This window comes from Siniperca chuatsi, linkage group LG6, assembly GCF_020085105.1.
Source record: "Siniperca chuatsi isolate FFG_IHB_CAS linkage group LG6, ASM2008510v1, whole genome shotgun sequence".
Taxonomy (NCBI): domain Eukaryota; kingdom Metazoa; phylum Chordata; class Actinopteri; order Centrarchiformes; family Sinipercidae; genus Siniperca; species Siniperca chuatsi.
The window spans coordinates 28,882,349-28,899,541 of NC_058047.1; positions in this window are offsets into that span (position 1 = coordinate 28,882,349).

A 17,193-nucleotide genomic window follows, 5' to 3' on the forward strand; every position below is an offset into this window, starting at 1 on the left:
TATGGACATTGGAGAGGAGTACAAGTACCTGGGAGTACACATGGACAATAAACTGGACTGGGCTAAGAACACTCAAGCTCTTTACAGGAAGGGCCTGAGTTTTGAGCCTTTTCTGAGGAGGCGGAGGTCCTTCAACATCTGCCAGACAATGCTGAGGATGTTTTATGAGTCTGTGGTGGCCAGTGGTATCCTGTATGCTGTTGCATGCTGGGGCAGCAGGTTGAGGGTAGCGGACGCTAACAGGCTCAACAAACTGATGCGTAAGGCCAGTGACATTGTGGGGGTGGAGCTGGACTCTCTGTCGGTGGTGTCAGAGAGGAGGACGCTGGCTAAACTACATGCCATCTTGGACAGTGTCTCCCACTCCTTGACGTGCTGGTCAAACAAAGGAGTACCTTCAGCGAAAGACTCATCCCCCAAAATGCACCACGGAGTGCCACAGGAAGTCATTCCTGTCTGTGGTCATCAAACTCTTTAACACCTCCCTTTAAGTGTCAGTCTATATGACCCTAAGTCGATAAACTGGACATTGGACTATTAACATCACTGCAATACTTGAAATAATTGTGCAATATTCTCTGTTTAATACTGCTGTGCAATATACTCTGTTTTCAGTTTAAAATTCCCAATTTATTCATACCTCTATTACTGCTGTGCAATATCCACTATCTCATAATCATCTTAATAAGCTACACTTAACAGTACTCATTATTGTACTATTACTTATTACATTGTATTATTATACTTATCAACCTATCAACCTCTAAATCCACTTTGGTACTTACACTTTTTTTAGCTTTTATACTTATATCCACTTTGTACTTAATTTATCTTACCCGTATTATAGTGTATTATATTTTGATTTGCTTAGTACTTCTATTCCTGTGTGCATTGACGTGATAGTGAACAGCTGTAACAAAAGAGTTTCCCCTCGGGGATCAATAAAGTATTTCTAAAGTATTTCTGATTATGATTATTTTGTGCAACGTTATATAAAACAGCACAGGCCTGGATAATCTTGCACAACTTTTCTGGTTGATATAACAATCTACCCCAGATGTATGAAGGCACAGCAATCTTTCCTGAAGAAGGCCAATGCAGCACTCCGATAGCTAGTTGGTTGAAGGATTAGGTGCTCGACATAGAAGAGGTTGGCAAATTACTCACTCTTGTGAAACATTAAAGAAACCAGCATAATTATACACAAGCATTTATTTAAAAGACAAATAAAGCAAAAACACACAATGTGAGGTCTAACTCTAAATAGTAAACTACAGAACAAAGGGATGTGTGTGTGTGTGTGTGTGTGTGTGTGTGTGTGTGTGTGTGGGGCTGCTTGGATCTAAGATGGCGTCAAACAAAAGAATGTGTGTATGTTTCTTTTTCTGCCTCCATATGTCTCGCGTGCACAAGTGCCCATGGTCTGAACAAGAAAACATGTGCAGTGGGAGCTTTAAAGTTCCTCTCTGCCGGGTGTGGTTGTCTTTAAGGGCCAAACTAGAGGTGTATGTGTATGATGATGTGTGGAGCATAACATAAACTAACATTAACTTAGTGGTGGCTGAGAACTACAGTTACAATAATAACCCCACGTTAACCATGGAGAAGATCACAGCAATAAAACCTAAATGAAAGCACATCAGTAACGTCACATGTACAAAAGTTAAACAGTCCTTTGCTTAACTATCTGTACTGTTACTCTATGCTATGTCCAGTTGTTACGTTACCCATCCGTGGGAGGTAAAAAGAGGTTGCGTTGGACGTGCTGCTCCGTTAGCCGGCAGCCCATCGGTTGTGTACGGGAAAGACGGGGAAGAATTGCAGTCCGATGTAGTCATTTCCTGTGCAGCATCTGTTTATGCAGATGGGTGGAACCCGGTCTGTTGTCCTTCTTACAGTTAGCTCGTAGCTAACTTCCTTAGTTGCTTTTAAAGTTTAGCTGGCAGGCTTTGTGTAATAGTCCTTGGCGCTAAACTTTGTTGCAGAGATCTAGCAGGCCCTGATCAGATCTGAAGAAAGGCAGGCACCTGTCTTGTGGCCTAATCCATTGTCCTTCTTTGGTAAGTCTGCTCCCTCCCGAGGTCCCGGCGTTGAGCGAGGAGCCAAGAAAGAGTGCGAACAAATGACCGCTGACCCCTTTTATTGACCAGGTGACATCCGGGTCACAGATCAGACTGACCCATGGGCACTGTAAGTCTGTGTTCAATGCTCTCAGGATTATGGAATGCTGAGTTAAAATGCTCAGCAGCAAAACATACATCAGTATAATCTGCTCTGAATGAGTCTAGCGGGAAAGGAGCATCAGGTATTTATCCAGTCTTCAGGGTCAGGCTCCTCAGCCCAGGGAGAAGAGTGTCCCAGAAGCCTGGGCCTAACAGTGAATAGCATGTTTTATAGTTCCGTATCATCATTATCAATTAACTGTTCTCATCACGCAGTCCAAACAATCATACACAGATCAATTATTGATGCCAAACAGTTACAGTATGTACCTGGTATGCAAAAGAGTCATATGTATATGTTACATCAGAGAGTACTTTTGTTCTTGCCATTACAATTCCTCTCTTTTTAGCATAAAAATCATTTTAAAAAATGCTAATCAAAATAATTACGGACAAACGTTAAAGGTAGGAAAGGAAAAATCAAACAAACAATCAAACAAGTGGGGAAAACTTAGTGTCAGAGGAAGAAAAACCCCACATGTACTTATCATTAGCTTATCAAGCAAACTTCAATTCAATAGTCATTAGCAGTCATATCATTATAACTGGACGCAAGTAGAAATTAACTCAAAAATTTAATGAGACTAAATCAAAGAACTAAGTCATAAAGAATAAGCGTGTGTGAATCAACAGGACTGTAATCATTAGGTAAATAGCTCTGGCAGTAATATATGATTTCATGAGAATTGTATTCTAAATTCGCTTTATACTTCAAAATCCAGTGTGGTTATATGCAATTTTATTCTCCTCAAATCATATCATTGTCAACGGTGGAATCCATTCAATTGAGCTGGATGTTTCTATTGACATATTCACATACTGACCCATGGATGATTTAATTGTGGTAGCAATCATAGATCTGAAACAGGGGATTACACAGCAGGTCAAGAGGAGGAAGAGCACAATAACTAGGAGCACGGGTGCCAACATTTTCATCAACACATTCTTCCATCCTCCCATAGTCAGCCATGACCACATGTCCCATCCTCCCACACTCTGGTAGTCTAGGCTTTTCTCCTTGTGCAGTAGTTCAGGTGGGAAACAACATGGGTCATATTGTCTATGATATCTGGAATATAGGTACAACAATCAGTCCCAACAATATGACAAACTCCTCCTTGACTAACCAGCATCAAGCCCAAAGCCATCCTGTTCTGCAGGGCCACGTTTTTGATCCCCTGCATGGTAGGAGTGAGAGTGGAAAACCCTACCTCTACCATGCTCTGTGTGGTAAGTAATAGTGAGCATATCTGTGAAAAAGTTTGGTCATTAGCACATTTGCCTGCTTTCGTCAACGCAACTAACTCTGCTACCTGTGCTGAGTAGTTTGATGGGAGTGGTTTAGCCAAAATTGTTTCATGCAATGTTGTTACTGCATACCCTGCAAGATTTTTACCAGTTGCTGGATCTCGTGATGCTGAACCGTCAACAAACAGCTCCAGCTCTGGATTGATCAACAGTGTTTCCTGCAGATCTGGTCTGGGGGAGCAAGTCTCTGTTATCACTGCCACACAATTGTGAGGTTCACTGTCTGCCAATGTAGGGAGGAGAATTGCTGGGTTAAGCACTGTACATCTTTTAACAGTGATATTAGGCATTTCAAGCAAAATGGTGTTGTATCTTAACCACCTGGCTATTGAGAGATGTGATGTTTTCTGTTTAAGCAATATCAATGAGACCGCATGTGGAACCAACAGTGTCACGTGAGGCTATAACAGCTTTCTCAGCAGCAGCCACAGCCCTCAGACAATTTGGCAGCCCAGCTGCTACAGAGTCAAGCTTGCTGGAAAAATAGCCCATTGGTCTCAGTCTCCCCCCATGGTCTAGTAGTAGTATAGAAGTCATGAACCCACCCCTCTCGTCAACAGTCTGTGTGAAAGGTCTGTTACTGTCAGGGAGACCAAGAGTTGGGGGTGTCTGGAGGGCCAGCTTTAAGTCCACAAAAGCCTTCTCTGCTTCTGGTGTCCAGTGGACTTTGTCTTTCTCTGCAAGACCTTTTCCATGTGCAATATCTGCAAGAGGGCCTTCAATCTGTGCATAATTTGCAACCCACTATCTACAGTATGACATCATTCCTAGGAGGGCCAATACCTCTTTCTTTGTCTCTGGGTTTGGGATGAGCTGAATTTCCTGGGTTCTTTCAGGTGATAGGGACTTCCCTTCAGCTGAGATCACATGACCCAGGAATGTGACCTTTTCAGACACAAACTGCAGCTTGGATAAATTAGCTTTGTGGCTATTCTCTGCAAGGTGATTGAGCAGAGCTAGTGTTTCTTTTACACAAGCTTCTCTTGTTTTTTAACAGATCATAAGACCATCTACATATTGTAGGAGCGCACTTCCTTCTGTCAATTTTAACGTTTCCAAATTGTTTTTTAATGCATCGTTAATGATTCCAGGACTCCCCGAATACCCTTGGATGAGTCTGGTGAATGTAAAACTCCTACCTTCAAAAGAGAAGAGAATGCAAACCAATACTGGCTGTCTGGATCCACTGGGATACTGAAAAAAGCGTTAGCCAGGTCAACAACTGAAAACCACTTTCAGGTGGCACCTGTGAGAGTATTGTGCGGGTTAGGAACATTGGGTGCTCGTGCATGGACTGCTGCATTTCCCGCCTGCAAGTCTTGCACGAACCTCCAATGATGTGGCTCTCAGGCATCCCAGAGTTTTCGTACGGGAAAAATAGATGTCCGGACTGGAGATTTTGTACATGGAATAATCACTCCTGCTTTCAAAAGAGAATCAAACACCGGTTTAATACCTTCAACAGGTTCTTTCTTCAAAGGATATTGGTTCTGACATGGCCTGTATGAAGATTTTGGTGTGATTACTACAGGCTCAGCATCTTTGATTCAATCTACATCATACTTGTGTTGTGCCCATAAGCAGGATGGTACCTGATTTAATTCAGGAATTTCTGAGACGCCTTTCACAAAAATGTTTTTTTTTATTTTTTTTTAATGATTTATCATAATCTGATGTTACCAAACTGGCCTTTAAAAACTTATGTTGGGCAGCAGGCCCCCACGTCTCCACCCTTCCTTGCCGGGGAGGTTGAGGTACAGAGTCCCAGACTCTAGCCGTGCACAGTCTTAACCTGCAGCTCTGAGCGCCCATGTCCTCTCACACGAGTGAAAAAGCTGACAACGCCAAATTGTAGTGGCAATTTCTGCGGAATAAAGAACACACTCAAGGCAACCACTTGTCTTTCTCTAGGTTTACTTCAAGCATCTGCAGACGGACTCACAGCATCAAAACTGCTCTGAATGAGTCTAGAGGGAAAGGAGCATCAGTTATTTATCCAGTCTTCAGGGTCAGGCTCCTCAGCCCGGGGAGAAGAGTGTCCTTGAAGCCTGGACATAACAGTCAATAGCATGTTTTATAGTTCTGTATCATCATTATCAATGATTTTTCTTTTCTCATCACGCAGTCCAAACAATCATACAAAGATCAAATATTGACAGACATTAACAGTTATGTGCCTGGTACGCAAAACAGTCATATGCATATGTTACATTAGAGAGTCTGTTTTTTCTTGCCATTACAGTTTACAAATACAAATTCATCCTCCTGAGGTGCCCATATCGCAACATGTGTGCAGTCAATTGCTCAGATTACGTTTGGAAAACCAGACATTTCTGCAAATTGCATTTTGATGTTAGCCTGCTCACCAGCAGCATATTGGAATCTGATGTACCTCCAATTTAGATTAATAATGTCATCCCACAAAATGGGAATGACGGCCAAATAATGACTGAGATATTCCAGACCAGTCCGCCAGCTCCCTCTGAAATGTCCCTGTTGCAAGGAACCCAAGAGTTTTTAAAACCTGAAGATTGACAGGAATTGCATGGTTTCTCTGGGTCTGGCTCTCTAAAGCCATTCCATCAGCAAGGTCCTCCCGCACAGTGTTATTAATAAATCACCCACCTTTAAACTATCATCAGCAGTGATGTCTCAGTTATCATCAAGCTTCTGAAAATAGCAATGACTTTGTTAATAACATGAATATCTAAAATGTTTACAGAATGGAGAATAAAATAAAAAATAAACAAAAATAATAACAAATGGAAAAATAAATTGATGTCAGAAGCAAACAAAAAAGTAAGAAGAGGCCTGATAAAATTGAGTACACAAACACAATTATTTACAATGCAGTTTATGAATGGTAAATTGTAGATGTGGGTGTGTAAACAGCAAAAATAATAATGATAATAAAAAGGCAAGCTCTGTGAAATTGGCTGTTAAATTCTGTGTCTCACCTTATTCACACTTGGCTTGCTCTAAAAAAACATATATAAACATGGTCTGAAGTTTGCGTTAGATATTCATATTCTCACCTCACATTCTTCCTTTATAAATACCATTTTATGTGTGGGAAAAGGCATATGCATGGTTTTTGTGTGTTCACATTGTTTATACATCTGGCCCCTGGTCACTAATTGCACATATGAGGGATCACTACACACAGCTTAACAGGACTGACATACAGTAACAACTAGTAATTTCATAGTTCCAAATATTTGTTTTCGTTTGTTTTCTTTTGGTATTCTGATGATTCTTAAGGATGAATCCCTATTCAGCTTGATCCAGCATAACCTCTTATTCAGTGTGATGCTATTTGTAGCTCCAAACTCTGGCTGGCTTATTCACCAGCTCTAAATCCTCCTACAGCACTGCTTACCTCCCTGTCTCGCAACAGCGTCATCATCTGAACAGCATGCATGTTCTCATTACTTTTGCTCTTTTGTCCTACCTTGTGAATGGGAAGCCCAATGATGAATGGAGGAAAGTTTCATTTGATTTATTACTGCATTAAATAAAATGTGAATGACCTGTGTCACGAGTTCAGGTGAAATGCAATAAAACATGAAAGAAAAATACACAAACCCAATTGCCGGACATCTTATTATAATTCTGTGGAGGTGGGTATGTGTCACGGAATAACAGTCAGGGGACACCGAGATGGAAGGGAATATCTTTATTCAGACGACAGCCTGAAGATAGAGGGATAGGACAGGGGAAACTGGTGTAGGGAAGTCACTGGAGGTCTGGTGAAGCCACTGAGGTCTGGTGAAGCCACGGAAGACTGGTGAAGCCACGGAAGACTGGAGACTGGAGACACACAGGGAAACAGAGGAAAGTACTGGAAACAAGGGAAATAAATGAGATACACTAGACACTTGTGTAGTCTGGTGCATGGAGTCCTGAACATGAACGAGGTCAGACACTGAGTGTGGAGAGTGGAGTGGTTTTATACTGGGTGTGATTGGGGCTGATTGAGGGCAGGAGTGTAATTAGGAGCAGGTGTGGGTGATTACGGGCTGGTGAGGACATGACAGACTGTGACAGTATGGGTAGCTGTCAGCTGCAGAGGGAGAGGTGGGGGAGTTGCTCAGGTGAGCAGCATCAAGGAGAGATAATCGGCACAGCTGAACCCGGTTAACTAATTATTCTCTCCTTAAATACAGTAGCATGCTGGACACGGGAGGAGAGAGACGGAGAGGCGGTCGGAAGAATGACCGATGCAGAGAAAGAGTGTGTGGGCAGAAAGAAAGAAAGAAAGAAAGAAAGAAAGAAAGAGAGAGAAATAAAGAAAGAAAGAAAGAAAGAATACACTGAAACCCTGGTCTCAGCGTGGTATCTCAGGGCCAAGAGGAACTCAGGATAGCACGATTACGTTACAACTGGCACCCAACGTAACTTGCAAACATGACAGATCCACAGGAGGTGCAGCCGGTGGCGATACTGGCCCAGATGCTGGGTGAAATCGTGGTGATGCACCAGGAGCAGGCGGCGGTGAATAGGCAGCAGCTGGACAGGATGCAGGAACAGGCAGATAAGCAGACCCAGCTGCTAGCAAGCCTGGTGTCCCGGCCGGGAGCCGCACTACCGCCATCCCCACCACTCGCCCTCTCCGGCGTCACCCTCCACAAGATGTCACCGGCAGATGACCCCCAGTCATTCCTGGAAATATTCGAGGCAACGGCAGTGGCATGTGGATGGCCGGCGACAGAGTGGTCGGTGCAGCTGCTGCCACTGCTCTCCGGGGAAGCGCAGACAGCGGTGCTCGGACTCCCGGCCAGTCACACTGGCAGAGGATTACCTGGTGGTACACCCCCGAAGCCAGACACCGCAGGACCACCCCCTGGAGGCTGCCCAGCCAACACCAGCACCGCGGAGAAGGTGTGGCTCACGACCTGCAGGGAGCTCCTTGAACGCTTGAGTGCTAGAGGTGTGGGCAGCCTGGACACTGCAGACGTGACTGCCCACTCATGGAGGTCAGATAAGTGATTCGGGTTGCCGGCTCTCTGACACCCTCCCCCGGCCCAGGGGCGACATATTTTGTTCCGGTAAGAATCCAAGGGGGTATGCACCGGGCAATGGTGGATTCGGGTTGTACGCAGTCCATTATTCACCAGAACCTGGTTCGACCCAGGGCTTTAGTGGAGCTGGGTTGGGTGGATATTAAGTGTGTACATGAGGATGTTCACAGATACCCTGTAGTGCCGATGGAAATTAGACATCAAGGGAGAAAATTTAGTGTTAAGGCAGCAGTTAGTTCCTGCCTGACGCACCCCCTGATTTTGGGTACAGATTGGCTTGGGTTTGATAGGCTAGTGAGGCACTGTGTGGGGGTGCGTACATGACCGTCAGGAACATAGGATGTGTGTGCTGTGCTTAGTGGTGACGCAAGGTTGTCTGATGCTGCAGATGGGGAGGGGGAACCGGCGGCGCCTCCACAGAAGACGCCACAGGCTCCTGTGTTACCCTCCACGGAAGATTTTCCACTGGAGCAGTCTCGTGACGACACTCTACGCTTTGCCTTCAACCAAGTGATAAGAACTGATGGTCATGTGGTGCGCCCTGATGCAGCCCAGTCATATCCACACTTTTCAGTGATCAGGGACAGACTGTACAGAGTGAGCTGTGACACTCAGACAGAGAAAGAAGTAACGCAATTGTTGGTACCAAAAAGCCGTCGGGAAACAGTTTTCCAGGCGGCTCATTACAACCCAATGGCTGGGCATATGGGGTGTAATAAAACACTAGACCGGATAATGGCCCGATTCTATTGGCCTGGGATTTGGGGAGACGTTCGCCATTGGTGTGCGTCTTGTCCCGAATGTCAGATGGTTAACCAACCAGCCATCCCGAAAGTGCCTTTGCTCCCATTACCATTGATGGAGGTATCATTTGAACGCCTAGGTATGGACCTCATCGGGCCATTTTACCGGAGCGCACGTGGATATCGCTTTGTGCTAGTGTTAGTGGACTACACAACTCGATATCCTGAAGCAGTGCCATTGCGCACCATCTCTCTCAAAGAGTGTGGCGCAGGCACTGTTTCAGGTCATCTCCCGAGTCGGGATCCCGAAAGAGATCCTGACTGACCAGGGCACCGCATTCATGTCACGCACACTGAGAGAATTTTACAGATTATTGGGCATCAAGTCGATTCAAACCAGTGTATACCACCCTCAGACCGACAGGCTTGTTGAGCGTCTGAACAAAACGTTGAAGTCCATGATCCGTAAATGTGCACGAGGATGAGCGCAATTGGGATAGGTGGCTAGATCCTCTGTTGTTCGCAGTGCGGGAGGTGCCCCAGGCCTCCATGGGATTTTCTCCCTTTGAGCTGCTGTTTGGCAGAAACCCACGGGGGGTCCTGGACCTAGTTTGAGAAAACTGGGAGGAGGGTCCAAGCCCCAGTAAAAATGAAGGTCGGCACGTCCTGGACCTGAGAGCAAAACTCCACATGTTAGGGCAGTTGTCAAGGGAGAATTTGCTCCAGGCTCAAGAGCGTCAACAACACCTGTACAACAGAGGGGCTAGATTAAGACAATTCCCGCCGGGAGATAAAGTGCTTGTATTACTCCCTTCGTCCAGCTCAAAATTACTCGCCAGGTGGCAAGGACCCTTTGTGGTCACACGGCATGTGGGCGACGTGGACTATGAGGTTGTGCGGTTGGATAGGGGAGGGGCAACACAGATCTATCACCTCCACCTCCTAAAAGCATGGAGAGAGGCGGAGCCTGTTGCTCCGGTGATGACGGTGGGTGAGAGAGATGAGTTCGGGCCTGAAGTTTCGAAATCGTCCAGTGCCGCCTCGCTCCCTTTTGACAACCATCTCACACTGTCCCAGAGAACAGACGTTGCCGAGTTGCAATGGCGTTTTGCCGTCGTGTTCTCCCCCCTTCCGGGTTGCACCAACCTCATAGAGCATCACATTGAGACTCACCCGGGTGTGATGGTGCGTTCTCACCCCTACCGGTTGCCTGAGCACAAACAGAATATGGTTCAGGAAGAATTAAAGGCCCTGCTGAAGATGGGGGTAATAGAAGAGTTCAACAGTGCCTAGTGCCCCATCGTTCTTGTAGGTAAGAAGGATGGGACCATACGGTTCTGTGTGGACTACCGTAAAGTAAATGACGTGTCACGATTCAATGCCTATCCAATGCCTCGGGTCGACAAGCTCCTGGATCGGTTAGGCACCTCTCGTTTTTTCACAATGCTGGATTTGACCAAGGGCTACCGGCAGATTCCCTTGTCTCCAGAGTCTAAGGGAAAGATGGCCTTCTCCACTCTGTACAGGTTGTTTGGGGCGCCGGCCACCATCCAACGCTGAACCTGGTTAACTAATTATTCTCTCCTTAAATACAGTAGCATGCTGGACACAGGGGAGGAGAGAGAAGGAGAGGCAGTCGGAAGAACAACGGATGCAGAGAAAGAGTGTGTGGACAGAAAGAAAGATAGATAAATAAAGAAAGAAAGAATACTCTGAAACCCTGGTCTCAGCCTGGTATCTCAGGGCCAAGAGGAACTCACGGTAGCACGATCATGCTACAATTTCCTTAAGGTGGTCAAACACATGATACAAATAAAGAGATCCGAGTTTTGTTCCAATCATGAGTTTGCTGTTACTGCTACATAAAGGATATTGATGCAAATGGAGGGCTCAAACAAGAGAAGTAGGCGAGGAGGGAAAAAAAGGAAACATGAGAAGTGAAAAAACGGAAGTGAAAATAATGAATGCAAGAGGACAAAAAAGGTGAAGAGGAAAGAGGAGAAAGAAACAAATGCCAACCTGCTGGTGGTGCTAGAGGAAAAGTCAGTTTCATTAGGTACATTAGTCATGAGGAAGCACTGTTTGGGAACCATGAATGTCTAATTTTATGGAAATCCATCCAATGGCTGTTCATTCAGTGTGGTCTAAAATGGTGGGCAAAACAGACCAACTAAAAAAATCCAATCAAGCATAACTCTCACCTGTGTGGCATCTTATTTGCTTCTTTCTGGTGCCACAAGTCAGAATGGGTGTATTACCTCTTTTAGTTGATGTGGGGAAGCACCAACTCCAACTATGATTGTTGGTGTTTTAAAAGTGGGATTTATGCTTCATCTGAAGTTTTTCAAACTGTATGTTTTGATTTTACAAGAAAAAAATTCTCAAGAATGAGGACTGGTTGGTTTGGCAAATGCACACAGTTACTTCCCTAAGCCTTTCTATGGGAAGCATGGGAATGAAAGACAAATAGAAACTGCCATGCATAAATGTTTTATAGGCCGAATTTTTATGAATGTTGGACCATTATTTTTTATTAGTATAGGTTTAAAATATGTGTGTTGTATTCATATTTAATTTGCAGTGAAGTTTACTGTTTATAATTCATTGTCATATATTTACAGTAACTGTCATCTCTGATAATAATTCATTGTTCAACTGTTAAATATCCCACCTTGATACATGTCTTTATCACGACTCTTGCAGAACCATTTTGAGGGTCCTCAAAGTTTGTTTAGTAAGTGTTATGTAAAAACAGGAATATTGGTAGATCTATCAATATTTGATTTGTTTCTACTCTCAAATATTGATGTTGGTTTCACAAATCAGTGCTCTAGAAAAGAAGATAAGATAAGGAAAGTAGAGAAGAAGAAAGGTGTGTGAGATGACAGGTAGGGTAAAGGAGGAGGTTAAGAAGAAGAAGAAGGGATGGGGGAAGCAGCAGTCACATAGCTTAGTCAGTCAGGGCCCGGGGGAATTGGAAGGGAGGGCAAACCTATTGTTCCAGCTGGGAGAGAGCAATCATCTGATATCATCAAATTGTAATGAATCTATATCGTCAGGAGAGAAGAGTTGAGGGACAAGGGTATGGGAGGGAAGGAAAATGGAGGTGAGAGGAGGTGAAAAATAGGAATACACAAAGATGAAAAAGAAGAATTTTAGAGAGGAAAGAAAAAGCAGAAGGGGATGAATGAAAATCTGGAGGCAGCACAGGTTCTGGTCCAGGCCCTTGTCATCTCACGCCTTGACTACTGCAACTCACTCCTGGCTGGTGTGCCTGCCTCCATCTGACCTCTGCAGCTCATCCAGAATGCAGCAAATCGGCTGGTATTCAACCTACCGAAGTTCTCCCACACTACACCTCTCCTCCACACCATGCACTAGCGACCGGCGGCTGCTCGAATCCAATTCAAGATACTGATACTTGCCTACCGTGATATGGCTCAGGCCCATCCTACAGCCAGGACATGGTCAAACCATACACCCCAGCCCGTCCACTACATTCTGCTACTGCCAATCGGCTTGCTACTCCCTCACCACGGGGGTTCCCAACAAAATCATGACTGTTTGCAGTCCAGGCTCCACAATAGTGGAACGAGCTCCCCATTGACATCAGGACAGCAGAAAATCTACACATCTTCCGTCGCAGACTAAAAACTCATCTGTTCAGATTGCACCTTGGCCCATAAAAATTTATTTAAAATAACAACCTGTATCTCTTATTTTTTTATAAATGTAGCACTTAAAGCAGTTTAGCATATTTGATTAAGTCAATGTACTTGCATGATTCTTGCAATTTTTGGATTGTATCCACATGGTTGAAATGCACTCTAATGTGATGATGGACAGTTAAAAAAAAACTATATGCAGCAGAACCAGTTATCGTCTTTTTTTATTCCATGCATTCTTCTTCCTTGTCTAAACTTACCTACATTACCCACAACGCAACTAGACCATCAACATGTTTCAGTTGGATATTCTGGGTGTGTTATACTAGTAACAGCTAATGCAGCCTCGAGCCACTAGCCTCAAACAGAGATGATGAATGGGCTACAGAGGTCTGGTAAGCTCACTCCTCTCCTGCAGTCCAGTTAAACCAATATTGACTGTTGGTGTTGTCATGGCACAGGTAGTATTGGTAAAATGTTTTGTTGTTAGGTCTAGGGGATTTAATTACCACTAAGCCTTATGGCTTTACCAGCTACTAGCAGGCCACATGCCAATAAACAAGAACTGGATGCAGGCCTTACCTGGACCCTAGTGAATACGACTCACTTTCTGCTGACACTCGACTCATCACGTGGTTCTCTTCTTGTGTTACCCACCGTGCACTGAGCTCAGCATTGGTTTAAGTTAATTAGGTTAATAAACAGATGCAGACAGAAACTAAATCAAAATACTTATATATACAGGAATTAGGGTCAACAATCATTGTCCATCACAGTCGAGTGTTTGAATAAATTACCAGTGCTGTCGTTTTACTTGTGAGTAGGGTCATGAAGATAGTTAGCAGGAGCTGTGTTAGCTACAATGGCTAAAGACACAAGAAAAGAGTGTCTTCTACAGGTGATTAATTTTGGGAAGTGCTGTGCCAACACAAGCTTAGTCTAACATTGGAAGTTTATTTTCTAACATTTTAAAATACTACTTTCTCAAATTACTAGAAGGCTATAGTTATACTTTACACACCTCTTCTATTGTGTCTCTCACCAACTAAAGGTGAAGCTAATGTTTGCCTTGCGTTGTTTGCACAAATATGCAACGTACCAGCTGTACAGATAATAGCTGTAAACTAGTTTTACATATTTTGTTTTACATATGTCTAAGTCAATGTTTTTTTGTTTTGTTTTTGTAATTGTATTTCCATCTTGTCCATGTCTGACTTATTTTTACAAACAAATAATAAGTAAGATCTTATCTTTATGGTAATCCAGTAACACATTGTACTGCAAGAATGATGTGTCAGGCTTACTAGAAATTAGAAATCCTCATACCGTGGCAGGTTTGCAGGTCATCGGCCAAACAGTTGGGGTTGGCCACACAGAATCACACAAAAGAGTTTTTAAATTAGGGAAATCACTAGAAAGTATATCATTACGGTATCTGATTAGGTATGTAGAGATCAGATAATAGCAAATTTGTTGTGTCAAAATAGAAATTATCTTTAGTTTTTTTGTCATCTGTAGTGATTTGCTGACAAGTTATGAAGGAAAATCATCACATTATCCAGCTGGTCCAAAACTGAGTCAAATTACAATTCAGTTACCTATCAGCCATCAAAGTGCTGAAAGAGACTGATGAGATCATTATCTCTCACGGTCCAAGTTTGTCTGCCTCAATTAACCATGCCATTATTCCTGCCTTAGAATGCACAGATATTCAAAGAATGGAAGTACAGATACAAACTCAGGCAATGTTAGGTAGCCCTCTAAATTACAGCGCCTTCATTTCCATAATTATGCTCTAATTAGGGTCTAAAGCAATAGGGACTTGGCACTGTTCTTTTCTTGCTCTTTCAAGTGGTAATGGATTATTTATCTCAGGGTCTGGCCAAATCCAGCAATCCTAGCCCAAGGGGTAGAAAGCAGCTGGGACCTGTGAATTCATGCTATTTCTGATTCAAAGGACTTTAATTTCATTATATTACTTAGTTCAAAACATGACAATTTTTTCTCTGTGTCAACTGAGTCAGGTGAATTTATTTAAAATTAAAACTGGCTTTTTCAATCAACAGCTGGGACTGACGTTAGAGACCACGGTCTGCTCAGATTTTGTGAAAAGAAGGACAACTGATCTTGTTGTGTAAAATGTGAGTTCAACTTTAAAACAATTATTCACTTTAAGAGTTGTCTGAAATGCAGTATAAGAAGGCTTTTAGTTTACTGGTTTACAGCGCAGTGACTGATGCAGCTTTACATTGTGATCAGGTATGCGCAAGGCCTGCTATTAGCAAAACAGTTCACTTTACCTTAAAAAAAAACAAGGGAATAAGTACAGCTACATTTACATCAAGAGGAGGGGGAGGAGGAGATAAGAGGATGGGTGGAAACCAAGGGTAAGGGGAGAAGGGGAAGGAAAATGACAGACTTAAGAGTGAAGAGATGAACAGATGAAGATAAATAAAAAGAACCAGGAAAAATGAAAAGAGAAATGGAGAATCCCTGCCTCCATTAAAATGACTCCTCCAATAAAGTGCCTTCCGATAAGCGAAGGAGGGAAAAATAGGAGTAGAGAGAGAATCTGGTGGAATTAGGAGGAGGAATGGGGAAGAGAGCAGATGGGAAGAGAGGCGTGAATCAGAAACAATTTGTTTTTGTCATCTTCTAGCAAGGTAAACTAGATAGGGCTAATGCTATATGAATTCCTTTTACTACTACTTCTCCTTCACCTCCCTCATTCCATCTTCCTCAACCTCTACCTCCATACAAAATTGACTCTGACATTGATATCACATTTGTTGTCCTTGCAAGGCCAGGGTTAAACTGTCATTGCTATGCAACCTGCTTCTTCAGGGCTAATTTAAATTCCTTCGCTTTACACCTCCTTACACCTCACCAGCTCTCACAATAGTTTCCTTTCATATAACAAAACACAACCTCAGTTACCCTAACACACTCCTATGTAGTGTAATGGTAGGATTTTCCTCAGCTGTTTGTAAAAGCTGCAATCAAACAAACCCCAACCTACCTTAAAGCTAAAATGTAAAATGTATCTTTATTATTAGCACTAACCTCCTCATTTAGTCACGTTCTTTCTGCCTCAACTCTCGTGGCTCATCTTGATGAGTTGTCATCAGCCCTGAGGCTCAAGTAACCAGCATCTTTAAAGCCTCCACAGGTGCTGTTGAAGCAGATGTATAATTTGTAGAAAAGAAGAAATGTGGCGGTGAAAGTTGAATTCCACAAAACACATGGTATGAAATATCAGCATCACACTTTACTGTCCACATAAACACCTCTCTCCAGATCCAGGTAACAGGATTTCCCATTGTGAAAGTGCTGTCCCATTCCTCACACAGAGTTTGGAGACCTTACACCCTCCTGCACTTGGGCACTAAGGGTGATGACACAGGTGTTGTCACAAAATTTATTTGAGGGTTCAGTGCTTAGGGCTTAGGAGGGATGCTGGAACTGGGCCAGTGTCTCTCTATGAAATATGTTTGTAATATGTTTTAAATGCACTGAGTGATCTCTGAAACTGATCTCTTGATTGAAATATCTCAACATGGCCCTTCATGTCATTGGCATGACCAGCACCTAGTCTTTGGTGTACATTCACTAGACAACTCTTGCTGAAATGATGTGTCACAGGTAGATGTGTTAATGATGGTAAAATTGAAAAGGATGGGTGTATTCCTCTTTCATCCTCCATTCCTTTATTTCTCTGTTTCCTCTCTCACCTACCCACTCCTCCATACTGCTCTCTGATGTAATTGTGTCTGACATGCGGGAATACAGATTCTTTCTGGGTGAAAGCAGAGCACTTGTAGCATTTACAGGTTGATTCTCCAACCATAATGCATTTTGATCTAGTTAGGCCTTAACATAATGGATGGGAGACAAGCCATTATACACAGCACACTATGGATATCCTCAAAAAACACTCGAGAAGCAATTGAATATACCTCAATGTAAAAGAGCGTAGGAACAAGTGTGTGTCAGAGAGAGAGAGAGAGGGAGGGTGAGCTCATGTGATGAAGAACTTTATAATGCAGGATGAGTCCAGACCAGGTTATTTGGGGGGCAGGTGTGGCACTGCATCTGTTTGATTTAGTTCACAGTTTGTGATTGTTAGCTAACAGGACAATCAGCTATGCAACTGCGGGGGTTGCTAGCAGTGAAACTCCACTTGTTTTTATTTTAAATTTCTTATTGGTGAAATAGAGTGTGACAAAAATGTGAC